Genomic DNA, 27,069 nt, shown 5'->3' on the forward strand with positions numbered 1-27,069 from the left:
GTCTGTGGAGGGAGAGACAGGGTTAGCGTTCCAGGTTGGTGACCCTTCATCAGAAGCAGTATTGTCCTTGAGGAATAAATCAGACTGTGGTCTTGAGCCTCCAGGATACCCATATCAAGAGAGGCAGACAAGAAAATAGGAACAGGAGTAGGCCACTCGGCCCCACCATTCAATGCTATCATGGCTGATCTATGCTGGTCTCTTCTCCTCTTCTGTGCCAGTTCTCCATCACCCTCAATTCCCTGATCTTTCAAAAAATGTATCTGTTTCCTCTTTAAATATTACCAATGATCCAGCCTCCACAACCCTCTGGGACAGAGAATTACAGAGAACATAGAACAGTACAGCACAATACAGGCCCTTCAGCCCACAATGTTGTGCCGACCTTTAAACCCCACCCAAGACTATCTAACCCCTTCCTCCCACATATCCCTCTATTTTAAAGTCCTCCATATGCTTATCTAGTAATCTCTTGAATCTGACTAATGTACCTGCCTCCACCACCACCCCAGGCAGCGCATTCCATGCCCCAACCACTCTCTGGGTAAAAAACCTTCCTCTGATATCTCCCTTGAACTTCCTACCCGTTACTTTAAAGCCATGACCTCTTGTATTGAGCATTGGTGCCCTGGGGAAGAGGCACTGATTGTCCACTCTATCTATTCCTCTTAATATTTTGATAGATATTTTGATAGAATTTGATGAGTTCTTAATAGAATTCCCAAAGATTCAATGCCCACTGTGAGAAGGAATTTCTAAGTGTCTCAGTTTTAAATAATTTACCACCTTAGAACTAAGTTCCCTCATTTAAGACCTCCCACTGGTGAAGACACCTCAACTTGCCCCCTCAGGATCTTATTTGGTTCAAAGAGATCAGCCTCATTCTTCTAAACAATGAATACAGGTCTAGTGTTTTATTAGCCATTCATGATTGAAAAACCCTCTTGTCCCAAGAACTATCCCAGTGAATTGTCCCAGAGGTTGGACAAGCTGGGGCTGTTTTCTCTGGAGCGACACAGGCTGAGGGGAGATTTGATGGCAATTTATAAAATTATGTGAGGCATAGATAGACAGCCACTATTTTCTTCCCAGGGTTGAAACGTCCAGTATTAGAGGGCATGTAGTTAAGGTGAGTGTGGGAAGGTACAGAGGGGCAAGTTTTTTACACAGAGAGTGGTGGGTGCCTGGAATGTGCTGCCAGGGGTGGTGGTGGAGGCAGATATGATAGAGGGGTTTAAGAGGCTGTTAAGTAGGCACATGAATATGCAGAGAAGGGAGGCATATTGTCAATGTGCGGGGAAGAGGGATTAGGTTAATTGGGAGCCATTGGTTTAATTAGTTCGGCACAATATTGTGGGCTGAAGGGCCCGTCCTTTGCTCCAATGCTATTATATCCTTTCTTAAATAAGGGAGCCAGAAGTGAACACAGTTCTCTGGGTGTGGCCTCACCAGAACTTCTCTATTTCTAATCTCCAACGCCCCAGTGATAAAATCCAATATACCATTTGCCTTCCTGACTACTTGTGGGGCTTGCATGTTAACATTTTGTGTTTCATGCTTGAAGGAGTTCTGAAAGGAATTTGCCTCTCTGAATTTTTTTCTCTCTTATCAACCTTGGGTTCTTGCCTCTCCCAGATGATTCCCTGGCTGGGAGGTATGGGATGTGTTCAGATGAGATGGACTCTTGACCTCACAATCTACCTTGTTATGACCTTGCACCTTATTGTCTACCTGCACTACACTTCCCTGTAGCTGTGACACTTTACTCTGCATTCTGTTATTGTTTTTTCCCTGTACTACCTCAATGCACTGTGTAATGAATTGATCTGTATGAACAGTATGCAAGACAAGTTTTTCACTGTACCTCGGTACAAGTGACAAAAATAAACCAGTACCAATAACAATGCATGATGCTGAGTTTGATGAATCAGCTGATCTCTTGCTACCCTTGTAACCCCAACTAGAGTCATACAACATGGAAACAGGCCCTTCAGCCCAACTTGTCCATGCTGGCCAAGATGTCTATCCAATCTAGTCCCATTTGCCTGTGTTTGTCCCTTATCCCTCTAAACCTTTCCTATCCATGTGCCTGTCCAAATGTCTTTTAAATGTTATTGTACCTGCCTCTGCAGCTTCCTCTGGCAGCTCGTTCCTTATACACACCACCCTCTGTGTTGAACAACTTGCCCCTCAGGTCCCTTTTAAATCTTTTCCCTCTCACCTTAAACCAATGTCTTCCAGCTTTAGAATCCCCTGCCCTGGGAAAAAGAAGTGACCATCCACCTTATCCATGCCCCACATGATGATATATACCTCTGTAAGGTCACCCCTCAGTCTCCTATGCTCCAGAATAAAAAAGTCCCAGCCTATCCAACATCTCAACCCCTCCAGTCCTGGTAACATCCTCGTGAATCTTTCCTGCATCCTTTCCAGCCTAATGACATCCTTCCTGTAGCTGGGCGACCAGAACTGCGCACAATACTCCGTGTGATCTCACCCATGACTTGTACAGCTGTAACATGATGTCCCAACTCCTGTACACAAATGTCCTCACCAATGAAGACAAGCGTGCCAAATGCCTTCTTCACCACCCTGTGTCACCACTTTCAGGGAACTATGTACCCATACCCCTCGGTCTCTCTGTTCTACCACGCTTTCCAGGGCCCTACTGTTTACTCTTTAAGAACAGAAATGAAAGTAAATGGGGAACTACAGAGCAGTTGGCCTGACATTGGTAAGGAAAATTCTAGTTCTTCTTCTTAGGCAGTCCCTCAGGATGGAGGATGATTTGTTTTCACTCTGATTCTGTGGGTTCTGCAGTGAGTGATGAGATCACTATGGGAGGCACATAGATGGGGCGGAGTGGTCAGTGGGGATGGGTGGGTAGATCATGAGGTGGTCCATTCCTTTCGCAGATTATGAAGAACTTCAGTGCGCTTCCAATGGATGGCCTGGAGATCCTCAATCCCATTCCAAATCCTCTGTCTCCACTGAAAGACGTCAGGGGTCAGAGATTCCCAGGAGTCAGTGATGACGTTGAACTTCTTCAAAAAGCTTTGAGCAATCCTTGAACCTTGTCATCCCTTCCCATGACAGAGCTCAGAACAGACTCTGTTTCTGCTGAGGGGACCAAGTGCAATATATCCCGGTTACAGCGATGACTGACGGTGTGGGTCATGATAAGGATACAGGGGAGCTTCAAGGATATATGGACAGGCTAACGAATGGGCAAGGATGTGGCAGATGGAATATAACATGGAAAGATGTGAGGTCATCCATTTTGAGTATCTTTTTAAATGGTGGGAGATTGAAAGGTGTTGTTTGGAGCGACTTGAGTGAGATTAAATATGAATCCCTGGAAGTTAACAAGCAGTTACAGCAAATGAAGAGTAGGTTGACAATAATTGCATTAGATTTGAGTGCATTACACAGGGCTATGGTGAGGCCGCACCTACAATACTGTGTACACCTACAATAATGTGTACAGGTCTATTCTCCATAACTCAGGAAGGAAGTACTGGTGATAGAGAGAGATGGAGAGCAACAAAGGTTTGATTCCCTGGGTGGTGGGACTGGTGATCCTATCTGTGGAGGTTAAGAACAGGGGAACAAGCCTCTTGGATTTAAAAGAATGAGAGGTGATCTCATTAAAATAGACAATATTCTTACAGGGATCAACAGGGCAATGGAGGGATATGGATCATGTGCAGGCAGGAGATTTAATTTAATTCATCATCGTGTTCAGCACAGACATCGTGGGCCGAAGGGCCTGTTCCTGTGCTGTGGTGTTGTATGTTCTAAGCTGGAGACGATACATGACACTCCTTCCCTGCCACCCACCCCCCTACACAACCCTCGCTGCAACTCATTTCCTTCACGATGGCAGGAGATTATGGACGACAAAGTCTGACCTACCATGTAAGACGTCTTTGGCTTGGAGCATTCCCGAGAGTCAGCCCAAGGATTATAAGTTTTGAGGTCGATGGACTTTAAGGAGGGCTTTTGAAACAATTGAGGGAGAAGGAAATGGTCAAAGTCGAGTTTATTGTCAGATGCACAAGTCCATGTGTGCACAGGTGCAATGAAAAACTGACTTGCAGCAGCATCACAGGCACAGAGCATCAGATAAGCAGCATTCACAAGAAAAACACAACTTAATGACATAAATTATACACAATTTTCAAAAGAAAGAACACAATTAGAACAAAAACAAAGTCCATTGTAGTGCAAAGTGGTCATAGTGTTTGCTGCACTGAGGCAGTGATTAGGGTTGTGCGGGTTGGTTCAAGAACCAAATGTTTGAAGGGAAATAGCTGTTCTTGAACCTGGTGTTGTGGGACTTCAAGCTTCTGTACCTCCTGCCCGATGGTAGCTGCAAGAAGATGGCACAGCCCGGACGGTGGGGATCTATGATGGATGTTGCCTTCTTGAGGCAGCGCCTCCTTTAGAGATGACCGATGGTGGAGAGGGACATGCCCGTGATGTATTGGGCAGGGTCCACTACTCTCTGCAGCTTCTTACGTTCCTGCACATGCGAATTGCTGTACCAGGCCGTGATGCAACCAGTCAGGAAATGGAGGATCATGTCGATTAAATGAACATTATGGAACAGACTCTCGTGGACAACTGCTCTCCTCCCAAAGGCTACTTGGGTTGAATGGTGTGTTCGTTTGTTCTTCCACCACTTCACAGCCAAATAAAGCACCGGCCAATACAATAAGAAGAAGTTGCTGCCTCGTCTGTCTACCTCAGCATCAGCAGAAAAGTCAAAGCTCACGTCCGCAGACTGTGTGATCAGCAGCTTTACGATTTCAAAATGTAATAATCAGAAATGCAATGATCCAAATGTAGATTAGAAAGAGCAACATCTGCACTGTCAGTGGCATCTGGATTTATAATTAGCCTCTTGTGAGTAGTGGGTAATGTCTTGCTCAGCAGTGGTGTAAGATTCAATGCTTCATTCTTTATTCAAGGATCTGTGAATGCACAGGAACATAAGAAGCTGTAGAGAGTAGTGGACCCTGTCCAATACATCACGGGCACATCCCTCCCCACCATCGGGAGTATCTACAGGAGGTGCTGCCTCAAGAAGGCAACATTCATCATCAAAGAGCCCCACCATCCGGGCCATGACATCTTCTCACAGCTCCCATCGGGCAGGAGGTACAGAAGCCTGAAGTCCAGCACCACCAGGTTCAGGAACAGCTGCTTCCCTTCATCCATTCGGTTCTTGAACCAACTGACCAAACCCTAATCACTGCAGTTTAGCAACACTATGACCACTTTGATCACTTCGGACTAAAATAGTCTTTGTTTTTGTTCTAATTGTGTTCTTCCTTGTAAACATTGTGTTTTATTTATGTTCAATTTATGTTTTTCTTGTGAATGCTGCTTATCTGATGCTCTGTGCCTGTGATGCTGCTGCAAGTAAGTTTTTCATTGCACTTGTGCACACATGGACTTGTGCAGATGACAATAAACTCGACTTTGACTTTGACATACACTGGCACAAAGACCTTCCACCTCCTTTACCTGCTTCTTTCTCAGATTTTGATTCAAGGCACCAAAATTCCACATCAGATACTTCAAAGATCTGGACTGAAAGCCTTCAACTCAAGAGTATAATGTAGTGAGGCACCAAGTTTCCACATTGGTAGGAAGAACAGAAAATCAGAATATTGTTTAACTGGAGAGAGACGACAGAATGTTACAGTGCAGTTTTTCACCCAGAGAGCGGTGAGTACCTGGAACACACTGCCCGAGAGAGAGGTGGAAGCAGAGTCACTGACAGCATTTAAGAAGCGTCGAGATGAGCACCTGAATCACCCAGGCATAGAGGGCTATGGGCCAATTGCTGGAAGATGGGATTAGTATGGAAGGGCAGCCACTGATCAGCATAGACATTGTGGGTCGAATGGTCTGTTGCTGTGCTGTATGGTTCTATAACTCTATGACAAAGGGACCTTGGTGACTTGTATATGAAACAAAAAATGTTAATTCCGCAGGTATAACAAGTAATGAGGAAAGCAAATGTAATGTTGGCCTTTATTGCAAAGGGTATGAAGTAGGTAAAGTTTGCATTGGTGAGACTGCACCTGAAGTCTCACCCACAGACTTGGTCTTCTTACTTAATACTTGCTTTGGAGGGAATTGAAAGTTTCACAAGGCTGATAGGGCTATAGGTAAGCCTAGTAATTTCTAGGGTAGGGACATGTTCGGCACAGCTTTGTGGGCTGAAGGGCCTGAATTGTGCTGTAGGCTTTTTTATGTCTCTATGTTCTATGTTTCTGTGTTGGAGCAGCTGCCTTAAGAAGAAAGATCGAGCAGGTTGGCCCTACACTGTTTAGAACAGCAAGTATTTTTATTCAAACATTCAACATTCTGAGGGGCCTTAGCAGGGAAGTCGTTTCGAGGACATTTCCCCTGGTGAGGGGAATCCAGAAGTGGGATAATGTCAGAACAAGGGACTGCTCACTTCGTTTTGAGATGAGGAGGAATTTCTTCCCTCAGAGGCTGGTGAATCTTTGGAACCTTCTACTCCAGAGAGGTGTTGAGGGAGGTAGTCAGTGGATGTGGAGATGGACAGACTTTGCTCCATAGGGGAGTCAAGGATTAGAGAGAACAGGCAGAAAAAAAAGGAGCTGAGGGTAAGATCTGTTGTTCAGTTTTGGTCGCCCTGTTTATAGAAAAGACATCATTAAACCGGAGTACAGAGAAGATTTACGAGGATACTTCCAGGACTCGAGGGCCTGAGTTACAGGGAGTGGTTGGGCAGGCTAGGACTTTATTCCTTGGAATGTGGGAGACTGAGGGGTGACCTTATAGAGGTGTATAAAATCATGAGGGGTATAGATAGGGTAAACACACATGGTCTTCCCCACCCCCCCAGAGGAAGGGGAACTAAAAGCTTGAGGGCCTAAGTTTAAGGTGAGAGGGGAAAGATTTAAAAGGGACCTGAGGGGCAACTTCTTCACACAGAGAGTGGTACATATGTGGAACGAGCTGCCAGAGGAAGTGGTGGAGGCAGGTACAATAACAACATTCAAAAGACATCTGGATAAGTACATGGGTAAGAGGGGTTTAGAGGGATATGGGCCAAATGCAGGCAAATGGAACTAGCTTCGTGAGCACCATAGTTGGCATGGACGAGTTGGGCCATAGAGCAATACAGCATGGATACAGGCCCTTCGGCCCAACCAGTCCATGCCGACCATGGTGCCCACCACCCAGCTAGTCCCAATTTCCTGCGTTCGGCCCATATCCCTCCAAGCCCCACCCCTCCATGTACCTATCCAAGTGCCTCTTAAATGACACTATTGTACCTGCCTCACCCACTTCCTCTGGCAGCTCGTTCCATCTACTCACCACCCTCTGCGTGAAAAAGTTGCCCCTCAGGTCCCTTTAAAATCTTTCCCCTCTCACCCTAAATTTATAGCCCCTAGTTCTGGACTCCCCTACCCTGGGGAAAAGACTGTTACCATCCACCTTATCTGTGCCTCTCATAAGGTAAACACTTCTATAGCCGAAGGTCCTCTATGACTCCACGATTCCGTGGGATCAGCTCTGATGCCACTGTCAGCTCCAGGGACAGGACAACTCAATCCTGTTCCTGTGTCCTAGGTCCTTGGAAGGAAGTGTAACGATGTTTTCAGGTTCGGTGACAACTGTGGAGCGACTGAAGCCCAACACCGAGTTAAGAGTTCCCCAGAGTTCTGTGATTGTCTGGCGTTTGGTTATGGTGATTTGTTTTGAAGTCTCTGCTGGGTTCTATTTTCATTTCAAATGTACTTGGCTCGTTTTGTGCTCATGCATGAAGGATATGTCCCTGCAACAAAGGGTACATAGTTCAACAGAGAGTTATCACAATGGCTGCAGAGTCTGATGTCACCTACTTGAACAATTAAGACGTAGCTCATTGACCACCCCTTTCTCTCAACAGCATGGGTCGCGGTCTATGTTATTACTGCTACTGACCCAAAGGGTTGGAGGAAACAGATGATGGAATGAGTCCTCAAGGTTTGCTTTACAGGGACCTTCCTCATTTCGTCAATGCAAATGGAAATCACCTGTTCTGTAGATATTGGATCCCAAGGACACCAATCAGGTCAGCTCGACAGAAAGAAACAAAACAAGAACTAGCTCACCAGTGCCTCTACTTCCAAAGGAGGCCAAAGAAATTTGGTTTGTCTCCTTTGACACTCACCATCTTTTATCAATGCACCATAGAAAGCATCCTATCTGGATGTATCACGGCTTGGTACAGCAACTGCTCTGCCCAGGACCGCAAGAAACTGCAGAGAGTTGTGGACACAGCCCAGCACATCACAGACACCAGCCTCCCCTCCTTGGACTCTGTCTTTACCCCTCACTGTCTTGGTGAAGCAACCAGCATAATCAAAGACCCCACACATGCGGGTCATTCTCTCTTCTCTCCTCTTCCATCGGGTAGAAGATACAGGAGCCTGAGGGCACGTACCACCACACTTAAGGACAGCTTCTACCCCACTGTGATAAGACTATTGAACGGTTCCCTTATACGATGAGATGGACTATGACCTCATGATCTACCTTGATGTGACCTTGCACCTTATTGCACTGCACTTTCTCTGTAGCTGTGACACTTTACTCTGTACTGTTATTGTTTTTACCTGTACTACGTCAATGCACTCTGTACTAACCCAATGTAACTGCACTGTGTAATGAATTGACCTGTATGATCGATATGCAAGACAAGTTTTTCACTGTACCTCGGTACAAGTGACAATAATAAACCAATACCAATACTAAATAACTTCAAAGGACTCCATTGATGAGTGTCTTCTGAGGTGTGGGAGTGACTGACTGTTGTCAATTTGATGGGAAAGTGGGAGGTGGGAGCAGGACTGAGAGGAGAACAGGTAGACTGAAGACCCAACGAGATTTGTGATAGTTTCCCCTTCAACTTGAATCCTTTTAATTAACAACAGTTTAGATAAATTACAGATGTTCGGTCACATATTGGTTATTACTTGACAATTATTCTAAAGTCTATAATCTCCGTCAAGAAGGACAAGGGTTGAAAGTGAGGCGGGTTAGAGGGAATCTGAGAGGTTTTTTTTCACCCAGTAGGTAAAAATTAAATTAGAAAGTTGGTTTATTATTGTCACATGTAAAACTTTGTTTTGCATGCCATCCGTACAGATCATTTCATCACATCAGTACATTGAGGTAGTACCATCAGGCCGAAGATACAAAAGCCTGAAAGCACATACCACCAGGCTTAAGGACAGCTTCTATCCCACTGTTATAAATCCTCTAGTACGATAAGATGGATTCTTGACCTCACAATCTACTTCATTATGACCTTGCACCTTATTGTCTGCCTGCACTGCTCTTTCTCTGTAACTGTAACACTTTATTCTACATTCTGTTATTGTTTTCCCTTGTACTACCTCAATGCACTGTTGCAATGAAATGATCTATAGGGATGCCATGCAAAACAAAGTTTTTCACTGTGCCTCTGTACGTGTGACAATAATAAACCAATTTACAAGGGAAGATAGAGTATAATGAAGAAAAATGTGAAGTTATCCACTTTAATAGAAAATGTAGAAGAGTGGAAGAGTTTCTTTGGTGCTGCGAGATTAAAATGTGTTCGTATCCAGAGAAACCTGCATGTCCTTTTACGCAAATCGCTGTTTAGCTTAAAGGTGTCACAATCAGTTAGGAAGGGAAATGGTACTTGGACTTTCAAGAGGATTGAATACAAGAGTAAAAACACCTTACTGCAACTACATGGGATCTCAGTGAGTCTGTACCTGGAATATCATCCACAGACCTGGACACCCCACGTCAGAGGCGAGTGCAGTGAAGGTTCACCAGATTATTTAAAGAGTTAGTCTTTAGTAATGGTGACCAGGAAAATACCAAATTCACAGAAAAACCCACCTTGTTCACTAATGCTGTTTAGGCCAGTTAACTGTTCCCATGAGTGGATACGTCAGCACCAGAGATGAGTCTTTACCCAATCAATGTGGTGCATTTAACAAGTAAAAACTTCACAAGAGCATTTTCAAACAAAATCTAACTGTGCCAGGCAAGGGATAATAGATTGAAAAATGCTGCAAACACCAGCAGGTCAGGCAGCATCTGTGAGGAGACAAATAGAATCAATGACTTATCATCAGAGTGTGATATTTTTGACCCAAAACATACAGAGCATCATGAACAACTTATAGAGGAACTGATGGCTTTGTGGCCAAGTTTGCAAAAGATACAAAGATAGGTGGAGGAGCAGGTAGAGTTGTGGAGGCAGGGAGTCTGCAGAAGGACTTGGACAGGTTGGGAGAATGGGCAAAGAAATGGCAGATGGAGTACAGTGTAGGAAGGGTGGGGTTATGCACTTTGGTAGGAAGAATAAAGGTGTGGACTATTTTCGAAATGGGGAGAGAATTCACAATTTTCTCCCCAAGGAGACTTGGGGAGTCCTAGTTCAGGATTCCCTTAACTTGTTGAGTCGGTAATAAGGAAGGCAAATGCAATGTTAGCATTCAGCTCGAGGGGATTAGTCAAGTATGTAGTGCTGAGGCTTTATAAGGCATTGGTCAGACCGCACTTGGAAAATTGTGAGCAATTTTGGGCCCCACATCTAAGGAAAGATTTGCTGGCCCTGGAGAGGGTCCAGAGGAGGTTCACAAGAATGATTCCAGGAATGAAAGGGTTAACGTATGAGGAGTGTTTGATGTCTCTGGGCCTGTACTCGATGGAATTCAAAAGGATGAGGGGGGAGGGGGTTTCATTGAAACCTACTGGATACTGAAAGGCCTGGATAGAGTGGACGTGGAGAGGATGTCTCTGTCGGTAGGAGAGTCTAGGATCCAAGGGTACAGCCTCAGAATAAAGGGACTTCCCTTTAAAACTGAGATGAGGAGGAATTTCTTCAGCCTGAGGGTGGTGGATCTGTGGAATTAATTGCCACAGACGGATGTGGAGGCCAAGTCCTTGGGCGCGTTCAAGGCAGCGATTGATAGGTTCTTGATTGGTAAGGGGGTTAAGGGTTACGGGGAAAAGGCGGGAGAATGGGGTTGAGAGAAAAAAAGTCAGCCGTGATTGAATGGTGGAGCAGACTCGATGGGCCGAATGGCCTAATTCTGCTCCTGTATCTTATGGTAAAGAGGAAAGTGAGCCAGAAATGTTGAGTGCAGGAAGGGGAGTGGAGCCTTGAGCAGTTAAAGGCACAGTGATTACAATTAGATGGCTGTGGTAAAGTTAACTTCAATGTATTATTGACAAGGTTGAATAGCAATCCTTCACCCCCGTCCCCACTTGTACTGAATGCTCCAGCCACTTCCTTACCAACACACCATACTTTCACCTCTGAGAGAGGGACACAGTCATGTGGGAAGAACATGAAAACATGAGTGAAAAGCTTAAAACTGAAGCAGGACAAGTGATGGTCGGCAAGCAAGAAGCACACTGGGTGGACCAGACTTGGTGTGAAATAGGATACAAGCAGCGGGGGTTGCAGCTAGTACAGCCACTGCCCCACATCTCCAGTGACCCGGTCCCATGCTCTGCCTGTGTGGAGCTTGCACGGTCTCTGCATGGGGAGAAGGTGCTCCGGTATCCTCGGACAGCCTAAAGTTGTTCGGGTTGGTCAGCTAACTGGCCACTCTATGTTGCCCCTGGTGTATACGTAAGTGGTAGAATCTGGAAGGAGTTGGTGGGAACGTGGGGAGAATAAAAAATGAGATCAGTGTTGGATTAATATAAATTGGTGTTGGATGGGAGTGTGGAACGAGCTGCCATCTGACCATGGAAAATGTGGGCTCACTCTTAAATTTAAAGAATAAATTGGATAGATATATGGAGAGGAGAGGTCTGGAGGGTTATGGACCGAGTGCAGGTCAATGGGGCTGGTGGAATAAAGTTTCGGCACAGACTAGGAGGGCCGAATGGCCTGTTTTCTGTGCTGTAGTGTTCTATGGTTCTATGGTCAGCACAGACCTGGTAGGCCAAAGGGCCTGTTTCCGCGCTGTATCGCTCAATGAATGTAGATCAGAATTTCAGCAGCAGGTGGATTGAGAAAGAACCAGAGAGTTGCAGGCGTGAAATCCAGGTTGAATCGCAGGGACTTCGTCTGACACGGGTAGACAGGCTGATGCAGAAGGCGTTTGGCACGCTGGCCTTCATCAGTCAGGGCACTGAGTACAGGAGTTGGGACGTTATGTTGCAGTTGTACAAGATGTTAGTGAGACCGCACTTGGAGCACTGTGTTCAATTTTGGTCGCCCTGTTATGGGAAAGACATCATTAAACTGGAAAGAGCGCAGGGAAGATTTGTGAAGATGTTGCCAGGACTCGAGGGCCTGAGTTATAGGGCAAGGTTGGCCAGGCAAGGAGTTTATTCCTTGGAATGCAGGAGACTGAGAGGGGACCTTATGGAGGGGTACAGACAGGGTGAACGCACGCAGTCTTTTTCCCGAGGAAGGGGAGATAAAAACTAGAGGGCATAGGTTTAAGGTGAGAGGTGAAAGATTTAAAAGGGACCTGAGGGGCAAATTTTTCATGCAGAGAGTGGTGCAATTATGGAACGAGCTGCCAGTGGCTGAGGTAGGTGCAATAACAACATTTAAAAGACATTTGGACAGGTACATGGATAGGAAAGGTTCAGAGGGATATGGGCCAAAGGCAGGCAAATGGGACTCGCTTGGTGAGCACTGTGGTCGGCATGGATGAGTTGGGCCAAAGGGCCTGCTTCTGTGCTGTGTTACTCAACGTTATGCTTTGAAGATAACTAGCTGTTCAATCCTTTTTGCTCCTAATACCTCCAGGGCTCTAATGATGATAATACATGATGCAGGCGGACAGAGCAGCCGTTAGGAGAACATAGTTCAGTTATTCATGGAGTTTTCCTTGCTTGTGTTCTCATATGATCATAGAACATAGAATAGTACAGCACAACACAGGCCCTTCAGCCCACAATGTTGTGGCGACCCTTAAAACTTGCCTAAGACTATCTAACCCCTTCCTCCCACATATCCCTCTATTTTAAATTTCTCCATATGCTTATCTAGCAATTTCTTGAATTTGACCAATGTACCTGCCTCCACCACCACCCCAGGCAGCGCATTCCATGCCCCAACCACTCTCTGGGTAAAAAAACCTTCCTCTGATATCTCCCTTGAACTTCCCACCCATTACTTTAAAGCCATGCCCTCTTGTATTGAGCATTGGTGCCCTGGGAAAGAGGCACTGGCTGTCCACTCTATCTATTCCTCTAATTATGGCAAGTGCCGTCTGCTGGCTCTGCACTTGAGCACAGCATCCATCAACAAAGACTTTATTTGCAGCACCACCTTTTGGTGGTCAGTGACTGTTGTACACAAAAGAGGAAACTCAATGATATTTGGCTGCATCGTGCCAAACCAGTCCCAGTATCCAGGGGTGATGTCTGTCGTCCCGACACAATGACCCAGCTCTCCACTCTGATTAATCAGGTGACGCGGTCTCGACGGTGTCTTGGGGTCTGCGTGATATCAGTTTATTATTGTTACATGTACCAGTTTGAAGTGCATTTGGTAACTGGTAATTGGTTTATTATCAATACAGTGAAAAACTTTTCCATACAGATCATTTCAAATCACAAGTACTTTGAGATAGTACAAGGTAAAAACAATAACAGAATGCAGAATAAAGTGTTACAGTCACAGAGAAAGTGCAGTGCAGGCAGACAATAAGGTGCAAGGGCCATGACGATCAAGAGTCCATCTTATCATACTACGGAACCATTCACTTGTCTTATAACAGCGGGATAGAAGCTATCCTTGAGTCTGGTGGTACGTGCTTTTGTATCTTCTGCCCAGTGGGAGGGGGGAGAAGAGAGAATGTCCAGGGTGGGGGGGGTCTTTGATTATATTGGCTGCTTTACTGAGGCCACAAGAAGTGTAGACAGAGTCCACGGAGGGGAGGCTGGTTTTCGTGATAGACTGAGCTGTGTCCACAACTCCCTGCAATGCAGGGACCCCACACACAGATGCTCCATAGGCTTCGATAGGAGGTGGCTGAGGGCAGAGCTTTGCCTCCTGCCAAAGTTTTCAAGAATGTTTGAAATAAAAGATCCTTACGATGTCCAGTTTTGAGCAGTTCAAATCTGACCTAAAAGATGGCATGGTGTTATTTTTGAAAAATATTGGAAGAATTATTCCCAGAATCCTGGTTAATATTTGCTAACTATTGCCAGATTGCCTGGCTAATTATTGCCAGATTCTTAGATCATTGGGTTCTCTTCCAGGGCAGGTGGGACCTGTACAAATAGGACGGTTTGCACCTGAACTGGACAGAGATCAATATCCTTGCGGGAAGGTTTGCTAGTGCTGCTTGGGGTGGGTTTAAACTAGAGTTGCAGGGGGGTGGGAACCAGAGTGGCAGGACAACAAGTGGAGGGGCTGTAGAGAAAGTAGATGTTAAGACTACAAGTAAAGATGGAAACTGAAAGGTTGAGCGTGGTGGGACTAATGTTCTGAGTTGCATCTATTTCAATGCAAGGAGTATTGTAGGTAAGACAGATGAACGTAGAGCATGGATCCGTACATGGAATTATGATGTTGTAGCCATTAGTGAGACTTGGTTACTGAAGTGGCAGTACTGGCAGCTCAATGTTCCAGGGTTCTGCTTTAGACATGATAGAGGGGGAGGTATTAAAGTGGGAGGGGTGGCATTACTCATCAGGCAAAATGCTCAGTGAGGACATTCTGGAGGGCTCGACTACTGAGGCAATTTGGGTGCAACTGAGGAATAAAAAAGGGACGACCACATTAATGGGACTATATTATAGACATCCCAATAGTCAGTGGGATTTAGAGGAGCAAATTTGTAGACAGATAGCAGACAGTTGCAGGAAATATAAAATTGTGATAGTAGGTGATTTTAACTTTCCACGTATTGACTGGGACTCCCATACTGTAAAAGGACTGGATGGGATCGAGTTTGTCAAATGTGTTCAGGAAAGTTTCCTTAATCAATATGCAGAGGTCCCAACTCGAGAGAATGCAATACTGGATCTCCTCTTAGGGAATGAGACAGGGCAGGTGACAGAAGTGAGTGTGAGGGAACACTTTGGATCTAGCGATCATAATTCCATTAGTTTCAAGATAATTATGGAAAAGGATAGGACTGGTCCTCAGGTTAAGATTCTAAACCGGAGGAAGGCAATTTTGATGGCATCAGAAGGGATCTGGCAGGCGTGGATTGGGATCGGTTGTTTTCCGTCAAAGAGGTGCTTGGTAAGCGGGAGGCCTTCAAGAGTGAAATATCGAGAGTACAGAATCTGTATGTTACTGTTCGGATAAAAGGCAAGGCTAACAGGTTTAGGGAACCTTGGCTATCGAGGGATATTGAGGCCCTGGTAAAGAAAAAGAAGGAGGTGCATTCAGGTACAGGCAGTTAGGATCAAATGAGGTGCTTGAGGAGTATAAGAAATGCAAGAGAACACTTAAGAGAGAAATTAAGGGGGCAAAAAGAGGACATGAGGTTGCTCTGGCAACAGGGTGAAAGAGAATCCCAAGGGTTTCTATAGCTATATTAAGAGCAAAAGGATAGCAAGGGACAAAATTGGTCCTCCATTCAGCCCACAATGTCAACACAACATTGTGGGCCGAAGGGCCTGTTCTGTGCTGTACTGTTCTATGTTCTGTACTTCATTGGCTTCTAGTGCTTTGGGACATTCAGGGTCATGAAAGAAGGACTAGAATCATAGAGTCACAATAGGCCCTTCAGCCCAACTTGTCCATGCCAACCAATTTGCCTAACTAAGCTAGCCCCATTTGCCTGTGTTTGGCCCATATCCCTCTAAACCTTTCCTATCCATGTACCTGTCCAAATGTCTTCTAAATGTCGTAATTGTACCTGCCTCTACCAGCTCGTTCCATATACTCACCACCCTCCATGTGGAAAAAGTGCCCCTCAGGTCCTTTTTAAATCTTTCCCCTCTTCTATGCCCTCTGGTTTTGGACACCCCTCCCCTGGGGAAAAGACTATGACCTTATCCATGCCCCTCATGATTTTATAAACCTCTAATAATGTCACCCCTCAGCCTCCTACACTCCAGGGAAAAAAGTCCCAGCCTATCCAGCCTCTCTCCTAATAACTCAAACCTTCAAGTCCCAGTAACATCCCCATAAATCTTTTTTGCACCCCTTCCAGCTCAATGACATCTTTGCTATAGCTGGGCGGCCAGAACTGTACACAGTACTCCATATGTAGCCTTACAAACGTCGTGTACCGCTGTAACATTAGCTCCTACAGCTGTAATATGATGTCCCAACTCCCAACTAAAACACAAACCTATCATTTGTCTCTCATAAAGACAAATGAGTTTGCAATTCACAACTTGAGTCCTTATGCTGTTGTCTTTTGTGTGAAGTCAGTCAGCCTGTGGCTGATATTGAACCGACCTTGATATTGAACTGATTGAGGTTGTGGAGGCAGATACATTAGGGACATTTAAGAAACTCTTAGACACATGAATAAGAGAAAAATGGAAGGCGATGTGGGAGGGAAGGGTTAGATAGATCTTAGAGCAGGATAAAATGTCGGCACAAATTGTGGGCCGAAGGGCCTGTACTGTGCTGTAATGTTCTATGTTCTAACAGAATCACAGCATTCACCTGCGTTTTGTTGTTGAGAATCCTAACCAAGGCATAGGGAGTCCTTCTGGGACATGGAGACATGGCTTGAAAAACAGCTGAATCAGGGAAGAAAGGTTCTCAAAATCTGTGGATTGTAAGAGAAGGGAACAGAGAGGAAGACGGAGAGTAATACAGCGTTGGGGAGGCAGGAGGAGGGCAGTGGACGGAGGGACAGACCTTGATTTCAACCCACTGAGAAAACAGAGTGTGAAAGAGAAAGAGAGAAAAATAGTCAAATTTGTATTCGCAGGTACAATTATAATGTTTAAAAGACATTTAGACAAGTCCACGGCTAGGAGAGGTTCAGAGGGACATTGGCCAAATGCAGGCAAATGGGACTAACTCAGATAGACACCTTGGTCAGCATGGATGAGTTGGGTCTGTTTTCGTGTTGTATAACTCCATGATCCACAAAGGTTTCTGAGACATAAACTGTCTCTTTAAAATTCTTATCCACATTCAGATACCTTCATACTTCACCACTATTTCTCTAACTTCTTACAAACCTCTGAGAAATTTGTCTTCCTCCAAAGTTGGCAGCTTGCTGGTCTCCCTACCCTTGCCTTCAGTTGTCTGGGTCCTGATCTCTGGATTTACATTCCTGCATTTCCTCAACTCAACACCTGCATTGCAGTAAAAGATTGCATAACATAGAAAACATAGAACAGTACAGCACAGAACAGGCCCTTCAGCCCACAATGTTGTGCCGACATAGTTAATGCCTCCTACCTACAGATTGCCCATATCCCTCCCATTTTCCTTTCATTCATGTGCCCATCCAAGCCCCTCTTAAAAGCCCCCAGTGAATTTGCCTCCACCACCCTATCAGAAAACGCATTCCAGGCATCCACCACTCTCTCAGTAAAAAACTTACCCCTCTCATCTCTTCTGAACCTACCCCCCTCACCTTAAATGCATGCCCTCTGGTATTGGATCGCTCAATATTGGGAAAAAGATATTGCTTGTCCACCCTATCTATGCCCTTCATATTTTATACACTTCCAACAGATCACCCCTCAGCCTCCGCCACTCCAGAGAAAAGAGCCCAAGTTTGTCCAGCCTCTCCTGATAGCACATGCCCTCTAATCCAGGCAGCGTCCTGGTAAACCTCCTCTGCATCCTCTCTAAAGCCTCGACATCCTTCCTATAGTGAGGTGACCAGAACTGCACGCAATACTCTAAATGCGGTTTAACCAGAGTTCTATAGAGATGCATCAGAACTTCTTGACTCCTGTACTCAATACCCCGATTACTGAAGGCAATGGTGGTACCTGGAAGAATTTGGGGAGAGTTTTTCTCAGCATCCTGACTAATATTTACCCCTCAACCAACTTTGCCTGATCACCATCGCACTGCTATTTGAGAGAGCTTGCTGTGCCTGCTTTGGGCTGTCGGCTTTCAACGACACAGCTGGTGGAGCTGCTGCCTCACAGCTCCAGAGACCCGGGTTCAATCCCACCCCCCGGTGCTGTGTGTGTGTGTGTGTGTGTGTGTGTGTGTGTGTGTGTGTGTGTGTGTGTGTGTGTGTGTGTGTGTGTGTGTGTGTGTGTGTGTGTGTGTGTGTGGAGTTCGCACATTCTCCCTGTAACTGCATGATTTTCCAACGAGTGCACCAGTTTCCTGCCACATCCCAAAGACTCGCGGGTTGATAGTTTAATTGGCTGCTATAAGTTTCCCCTCATGCAGAGAATCTGGGCATAGATACTGAGCATGTGGGGAAATCTGTGCGCTAATCCTGAGGATGCGCAATATAAAATTAAAAAAATAACAGGCCAAAACTCCCTTTGGAATGGCTCACTGCCCAAACTTGCTAGTCAACTGCTTCCTGAACCTAAACATATTTCAATGATATCACCTCTCAGTCTTCCAAACCTCAGAGGGAACTGCTCCAACCTGTTTGGCAATGCAACCTCCTCCAATTGTCGATTTACAAAAATGTGCTGAGGGGGGAAGAGGGGGGGTCGACGGACCAACTATCAAAGCTGTCAGGCAGCTTGAAGGATTGCAAAGATCTCATTCACAAACATGCAAAACTAAAAAGTAAAAAATACAATTAGAAAATTGTAAAAACTGAATAAAAATGAATACACTGGAAAACACATGAATCTTACATTTAAATTAGCCCAATTAAATCAAACAAATGCCCCTTGCAGTCTAACCTCTCCGTTGAAATGTCAGAAGATTGAGAGGTGATAACATTGAAATGTACAAAATTCTTCGGAGACACAAGAGGCTGCAGATGCTGGAATCTGGAGCAACACAGAAAATGCTGGAGGGACTCAGCGGGTCAGGCAGCATCTGTGGAGAGTCAACATTCTGGGTCGAGATGATTCATCTCAACTGAAATATAGAGGGGAGATAGTCAGTATAAGAAGGTGAAGGGGAGGGTTGGAGCAAGAACCAGCAAGCGATAGGTAGGCATGGTAGTGTAGCGGTTAGTGTAACGCTACTACAGTGCCAGCGACCCGGGTTCAATTCCGGCCGCTGTCTGTAAGGAGTTTGTACGTTCTCCCTGCGTCTGCGTGGGTTTCCTCTGGGTGCTCCGGTTTCCTCCCACATTCCAAAGACGTACGGGTTAGGAAGTTGTGGGCATGCTATGTTGGCGCCGGAAGCGTGGCAACACTTGCAGGCTGCCCCCAGAACACTCTACGCAAAAGATGCATTTCACTGTAAATGTGAAAGAAATCTTATCTTATCTTCTCTTATCTTAGGAGGATCCAGGGGAGGAGGGGTGATAGGCAGATGGATCAGGAGAGAATGGAGACCATGACAGATGCTGGGAAGAGGGAAGCTTAGGGGATTTGACAGAGTAGATACAAGGATTATGTTTTACTTGTTCTGGGTGTCTGGAACCGGATGTCGCAGTCTCGAAATAAGGGGCAAGTTATTCAGGGTAGAATGGGAACAAATCTCTACTCCATGGGTAGTTAATCATTGCAATTTCCTTGCCAAGATGGCTGTGGAGACTCAGTCTGTGGGGATCTTCAAGGCAGAGATTGATGGATTTTTCAACATTAGGGAAAATTGATGGATATGAGGTTGGTACACAAGCAGTGCTGAGATGAAAGATCAGCTGTGGTGATGGTCAATGACAGAAGATAAGATATCTTCATTAGTCACATGTACATCGAAACACACAGTGAAATGCATCTTTTGCGTAGAGTGTTCTGGGGGCAGCCCGCAAGTGTCGCCACACTTCCGGTGCCAACATAGCATGTCCACAACTTCCTAACCCATACATCTTTGGAATATGGGAGGAAACCGGAGCACCCAGAGGAAACCCACGCAGACACATGGGGAGAACGTACAAACTCCTTACAGACAGCAGCAGGAATTCAACCCAAGTCGCTGGCCGCTACACTACGTGCCCAAACAGGCGTGAAGGGCTGATTTGCCTCCTCTTGTGGATGGTATCTATCTAGGTACACGTTAAGTGGACAGATAGCCCAGCGTAATGTGCACTGCCCTCTGAAATCCACCAGAGTGCAGGGTCAGAGAGGAGCGGTGAAATTTGCACAGCTGTTTGAGACTTCACTTTTGCGAAACTTTACGCACAAGTCTCAAACTTCCTCACGAGAGGAGTGGTAAGTGCAGACGGTTCTGCAGGGAGCTGCCAGCTTTTTTGCAGATTTGGAGCAGTAAAAAGCAATTGGAACATGGGAATTTATGTGACTGATAAAGTCATGTGACGTAACCTCAAAGCATAAATTGGTAAATTGGTTTATTATTGTCACATGTACTGAGGTACAGTTAAAAACTTTGTTTTGCATGCCATCCATACAGATCATTTCATTACAACAGTGCCTTGAGGCAGTACAAGGGAAAACAATAACAGAATGCAGAGTAAAGTGTCACAGTTACAGAGAAAGTACAGTGCAGGCAGACAATAAGGTGCAAGGTCAGCTCCCATTGGTCAGAAGATACAAAAACCTGAAAGCACGTACCACCAGGCTCAAGGACAGCTTCTATCCCACTATGATAAGACTATTGAACGGTCCCCTAGTACAATAAGATGGACTCTTGACCTCACAATCTACCTCCTTATGACCTTGCACCTTATTGTCTGCCTGCACTGCACTTTCTCTGTAACTGTAACACTTTATTCTGCATTCTGTTATTGTTTTCCCTTGTACTACCTCAATGTACTGATGTGATGAAATGATCTGTATGGATGGCATGCAAAACAAAATTCTTCACCGTACCTCAGTACATGTGACAATAATAAACCAATTCACCAATTTAACTTGAATTTACTCTCTGCGAAAAAGAAATTCACCTCATAAATCTCCTTTAAACTTTCCCCCTCTCACCATAAACCTATGCCCTCTAGTATTTGACATTTCCACCCTGGGGGAAAATATTCTGACTGTCTACCTGATCTACGCCTCTCATAATTGAGTCATTCTTAACTGTTCTCCTCATATCTGATATTTTAATAACTCATAAACAAGAGTGTTCCGGGAAAAATAAAAACAAATGTTATTTTTATTAGCACACACATGCCATAATTTGCAGTAAAGGGGGAAGGGTAGAGGGAGGGAATAATACCCTTCCCCCTTCGCTGTGATAGGGTGGTGATCAAGAGAGACTGGGTGACACAGGCAGGGTGGTGTCTGCTGAGGGAGGGTGACAAAGGCTTGTTAACCACAGCTGACATTTGTGGGATATTTAAGTAGAGGAAATGATGACAACACAGGAGAGAAGACAATCATTGCTGGGTGATATAAAACACGGCAGTTGCTGGAAAATTTAAAGATTGAATGCTAGCAATTCAGGCAGCATCTGAAAACCTCGGTTAATGTTAGCGTCGTAGAATCATGAGCAATGAAACAGGCCCTTCAGCCCAACTTGTACACGTTGACCAAGATGTCTACCTGAGGCAGTCCCATTTGCCTGAAAGGAGGACTGGAATCATAGAGTCACAATAGGCCCTTCAGCCCAACTTGTCCATGCCAACCAATTTGCCTAACTAGCTAGTTCCATTTGCCTGTGTTTGGCCCATATTCCTCTAAACCTTTCCTATCCATGTACCTGTCCAAATGTATTTTAAATGTTGTCGTTGTACCCATCTCTACCTCTTTTTTTAGCAGCTAATTCCACAGAACCACCACCATCTGTGTGCCAGTGGTGTATGGAAGGGACATAGGGCAGGGGAAAAGAAGTAGCAATCAAATGGGCAGCCTTTACCTGGACAATGTCAAACTTCCCGTGTGTGGTTAGAGTTGCATTCATCCAGGACAATGCAGATTATGCCATCACGCTCCTGATTTGTGCTGTATTACTGCTTGAAACTTTTTCCCAAAGTGACCTGGCTAACATGAGGGGGCATAATTTTAAGGTGATTGGAGGAAGGTATAAGGGGGATGTCAGGGGTAAGCTTTTTAACACAGAGAGTGGTGGGTGTGTGGAACGCATTGCTGGCAGAGGTTGTGGGGGCAGATGCATTAGGGACATTTAAGAGACTCTTAGACACATGAATGATAGAGAAATGGAGGGCTATATGGGAGGGAAGGGTTAGATAGATCTTAGAGCAGGATAAAATGTTGGCACAACATGGTGGGCCGAAGGGCTTGTACTGTGCTGTAATGTTCTATGAAAAGCTCTGAAGTATTGGGAGCTGAGTCACTTGCCACAAGATGCACAGAGTCTAACCCACTCATAGCCATGGTATTTATGTGGCTGATCCAATAGACCTTTCACTCAATGGTCACCCTCAGAATAGTGGTGGATTCAGCAGCAGCAATGCCATTGAATATTGAGCTTAGGCAGTTAGACTCTGTAGTGTTACATATCAAGTCATAGAGTAATGCAGCACAGAAACAGACCCTTAGGCCCAACTTTGCAAACCGACCAAAGTGACCACCAACATGGTCCCATTTGTCTGCATTGTACAATATCGTCTAAACCCCTCATCTCCCTGTACTTATCCAAATGTCTTTTAAATGTTGTTATTGTACCTGCCTCAACCACTTCCTCTGGCAGTTTGTTCCATATACATAGAACACAGAACAGTACAGCACTGGACAGGCCATTCAGCCCACAATGTTGTGCCAATATTGATGCCAATTTATACTAAATGTCCTCCCCTTGTGTATCAGCCATGTCCCTCCATTCCCTTCACATTCATGTGTCTGTCCAAAAACCTCTTAAACTCCACCAAACTGTCTGCTTCCACTACTACCCCTGGTAACCCATTCCAGGCACCCACCACCCTCTGCGTAAAAAACTTGCCCCTCATGTCCCCTTTAAACTTTCCCCCTTTAACCTTAAAAGCATGTCCTCTGGTGTTTGACATTTCTACCCTGGGGAAACAATTCTGTCTACACTATCTATGCCTCTCATAATTCTTAAAACCTCTATCAGGTCTCCCCTCAGCCTCCGACGCTCAAGGAAGAACAACCCAAGTTTGGCCAACCTCTCCTTATATCTCATACCCTCTAATCCAGGCTACACTCAGCTCTGGAGCATCTGGACAGTAAAGACACATATGTTAGACTACTGTTTATTGACTACAGCTGTGCCTTCAATACAATAATTCCAAGCAAGCTTGTCACCAAACTCCGAGACCTAGGACTCAACACCTCCCTCTAACTGGATCCTTGACTTTCTAACAAACAGACCGCAATTAGTGAGGATAGGCAGCAATACCTCCGGCACGATTATTCTCAACACTGGTGTCCCACAAGGCTGTGTCCTCAGCCCTCTACTCTACTCCCTACACACTCACGGCTGTGTGGCCAGATTCTGCTCTAACTCCATCTACAAGTTTGCAGATGATACGACCATTGTAGTCCATATCTCAAACAGCAATGAGTCGGAGTACAGGAAGGAGACAGAGAGCTTAGTGGAATGGTGTCATGACAACAACCTTTCCCTCAATGTCAACAAAACTAAAGAGCTGGTCATTGACTTCAGGAAAGGGGGCGGTGTACATGCACCTGTCTACATCAATGGTGCTGAGGTCAAGGGGGTTGAGAGCTTCAAGTTCCTGGGAGTGAACATCACCAACAGCCTGTCCTGGTCAAATCACGTAGATGCCACAGCCAAGAAAGCTCACCAGAGCCTCTACTTCCTCAGGAGGCTAAAGAAATTCAGTTTGTCCCCTTTGACTCTCACCAACTTTTACCAATGCACCATAGAAAGCATCCTATCTGGATGTATCACGACTTGGTACAGCAACTGCTCTGCCCAGGACCGCAAGAAGCTGCAGAGAGTTGTCGACACAGCCCAGCGCATCACGGACACCAACCTCCCCTCCTTGGACTCTGTCTTTACCTCTCATTGTCTTGGTGAAGCAGCCAGCATAATCAAAGACCCCACCCACCCGGGACATTCTCTCTTCTCTCCTCTTCCATCAGGTAGAAGATACAGGTGCCTGAGGGCACGTACCACCAGACTTAAGGACAGCTTCTACCCAACTCTGATAAGACTATTGAACGATTTCCTTATACAATGAGATGGACTCTGACCTCACGATCTACCTTGTTGTGACCTTGCACCTTATTGCACTGTACTTTCTCTGTAGCTGTGACACTTTACTCTGTACTGTTATTGTTTTTACCTGTACTACATCAATGTACTCTGTACTAACCTAATGTAACTGCACTGTGTAATGAATTGACCTGTACGATTGGTTTTTAAGACAAGTTTTTCACTGTACCTCAGTACAAGTGACAATAATAAACCAATACCAATACCAATAGTGTAGAGGGCAGCCACGGTAGTGTAGCAGTTAGCGTAATGCTATTATAGTGCCAGTGACCCAGGTTCAAGTCCGGCCACCATCTGTAAGGAGTTTGTACATTCTCCCCGTGTCTGCGTGGGTTTCCTCCGGGTGCTGTGGTTTCCTCCCACATTCCAAAGACGTACGGGTTAGGAAGTTGTGGGCATGCTATGTTGGCGCTGGAAGCATGGGCTGCCCCCAGAACATTCTACACAAAAGATGTATTTCACTGTGTGTTTCGATATACATGTAACTAATAAAGAAATCTTAATCCTGGTAAACCTCTTCTGTATCCTTTCCACAGTCTCCACATCCTTCCTATACTGGGCCGATCAGAACTCCACCCCATACACATAGAACAGTACAGCACAGGAACAGGACCTTCAGCCCACAACGTTGTGCCAAACTAATTAAATTAGTAATCAAATGCCCAACTAAACTAATCCCTTCTGCCTACACAGCGTCCATATCCTTCCATTCCTTGCATATTCAAATGTCTACCTAAAAACTTCTTAAATGCCTCTATCGTACCTGCCTCCACCACCACCCCTGGCAGCACATTCCAGGCACCCACCGCTCTCTGTGTAAGAAAACTTACCCCACAATGGGCATCCACTCATTGGCAGTGGTGGGATTTGAACCCCTGCCTCCATGGAGACTGGAGCCTTAATCCAGCACCTTAGACCACTCAGCCACACTACCACAATATATACACCACCCTTTGGGTGAAGAAGTTGCCTTTCAGGTCCTGTTTAAATCTTTCACCTTTCATTTAAACCAATGCCCTCTGGTTTTTGGTTCCCCTTCCCTGGGAAAAAGACTGTGTGCATTTACCCTATCTATGCCCCTCATGATTTCATACACCAGAGCCCAGACCCTTGCTTATAAAATTATGAGGCACATAGATGAGGTGAATATTCAGTCTTTTTCCCAGGGTAGAGGAGTCTAAAACTAGTGGGTATAGGTTTAAGGTGAGAGGGGAAAGATTGAAAGGGAACCTGAGGGGCAAGTCCCTTACTTTTTTTAATACATATTAATGATTCAGACCCAAATGTAAGGGGCATGATAAGGTTGCAGATACTAAAATAGGGCACATGGTTGACAATGAGGAAGAAAGTTTGAGACTGCAGGAAGTTCTGGTCAGTTCTGCAGAAATATGACAAATGGAATTTAATCTCGCGAAGCGTAAGGTGATGTACTGGGGTGTAATAAGACAAGGGAATATACAATAAATGGGAGGCTGTGGTGTGCTGTGGAGGAATAGAGGGAGTGTATGTCCAGACATTCTTAAAGGTAGCAGATAGGTTGATAAAGGTGGTTAAGAAGTGATATGGGATTTCTAGTATTCGTTTACAGCAATGTTGTTGGCAATGGCGAGATTTATTCCCAATTGCTTCCACCTTAAGGAGGCAGTTAAGAATGAACCAGATTGGTGGGTCTGGAATCACACATGGACCAAGCCAGGTGCAGACGCTTTCCTTTATTAGCCAAGACATAAAAGAGGAATAAACAGTCTACTGGAGGAACTCAGCGGGTCCAAAGCCCCACAGTTGCTGCTCGACTTGCTATGTTCTCCAACACATTGTGTGTTGCTCCAGATTCCAGCATCTGCAGTCTCTTGTGTCTCCGTAAGAAAGGAATATTATGCTGGAACTCATTACAATGCCACAGTTTGAGCACTGCATACGGTTCTGGTCACCACATTACAGAGAAGGTGTGATTGCACTGCAGAGGGTGCAGAGAAAATCTGAGCATGGTGCCAGAACTGTAAAGTCTCAGCAGTGAGGATTGTTTGGATATGTTTGGGGTTGTTTTCCTTGGAACAGAGGAGGCTGAGAGGAGAACTTGATCAAGTTATATCAAATTATAAAAGTCCTAGATAGAACAAATATGAAAGACCAGTTCCTCTTAGCAAAGAGGGCAAAACCCAGAGGGCATGGAGTTAATGTAACTGGTTCTGGATTACAAAGGTGATTTTTTTTCCCTGAAGTCAGGAGAGAACATTAAAGATTACTTGGATGTGCAATTGAAGCACTGTGACCTGCCAACTGCTGAATTTACATTTTATTTAAATTCAACAACAAATTGTTGAATTTGATATTGAGTTTAGTAGGTTGTATTGTTCCTTATCGGAAAATGAGGTGCTGCTCCTTCAGCTCACGTTGCGACAACATGGGAGGAGAGACACAAAGGTCAGACTGGGAGTGGGATTGGAAATTAAAGTGTCAGGAAACTGGAAGCTCAGGGTCACCCTTGTGGACTGAACTGAGGTGCCCTCTCCATCTGCCTATCACCCACCTGTTCCCCTCCCTTTATTCCACGCTCCACCGTCCTCTCCTATCAGATCCCATCTTCTTCAGCCGTGTCATTTCCATCTATCACCTCCCAGCTTCTGACATCACTCCCACTCTCCCCCTCCCTCGTCTGCCTATCACCCCCCCACCCCCCTCACCTGGATCCACCTATCGCCCGCCAGCTCTTGCTCCACCAGCTATCTCCCTTCTTTCTTTCCAGTCCAGATGAAAGGTCTTGACCCGAAACATCAACCATCCATTTCCCTCCACAGATGCTGCCTGACCTGCTGAGTTCCTCCAGAGTTTGGTGTGTTGCTCTGAAAAACAGTCACCCAATCTGCATTTGTTTTCAGCAGGGACCATCCCGTAAACCATCAAACGCAACA

At 45.4% G+C, this 27,069-nt stretch overlaps 1 non-coding gene across 1 annotated transcript; it reads right to left on the bottom strand.

Moving 5' to 3' along the window:
* Positions 1-25,009: 25,009 nt before the first annotated feature.
* Positions 25,010-25,091, bottom strand: trnal-aag (transfer RNA leucine (anticodon AAG)). The gene has a single exon. It is a non-coding gene; the product is annotated as a tRNA-Leu (tRNA).
* Between the last annotated feature and the right edge of the window lie 1,978 nt (positions 25,092-27,069).

The sequence above is a fragment of the Pristis pectinata genome, chromosome 6, assembly GCF_009764475.1.
Source record: "Pristis pectinata isolate sPriPec2 chromosome 6, sPriPec2.1.pri, whole genome shotgun sequence".
NCBI classification, from domain to species: Eukaryota; Metazoa; Chordata; class Chondrichthyes; order Rhinopristiformes; family Pristidae; genus Pristis; species Pristis pectinata.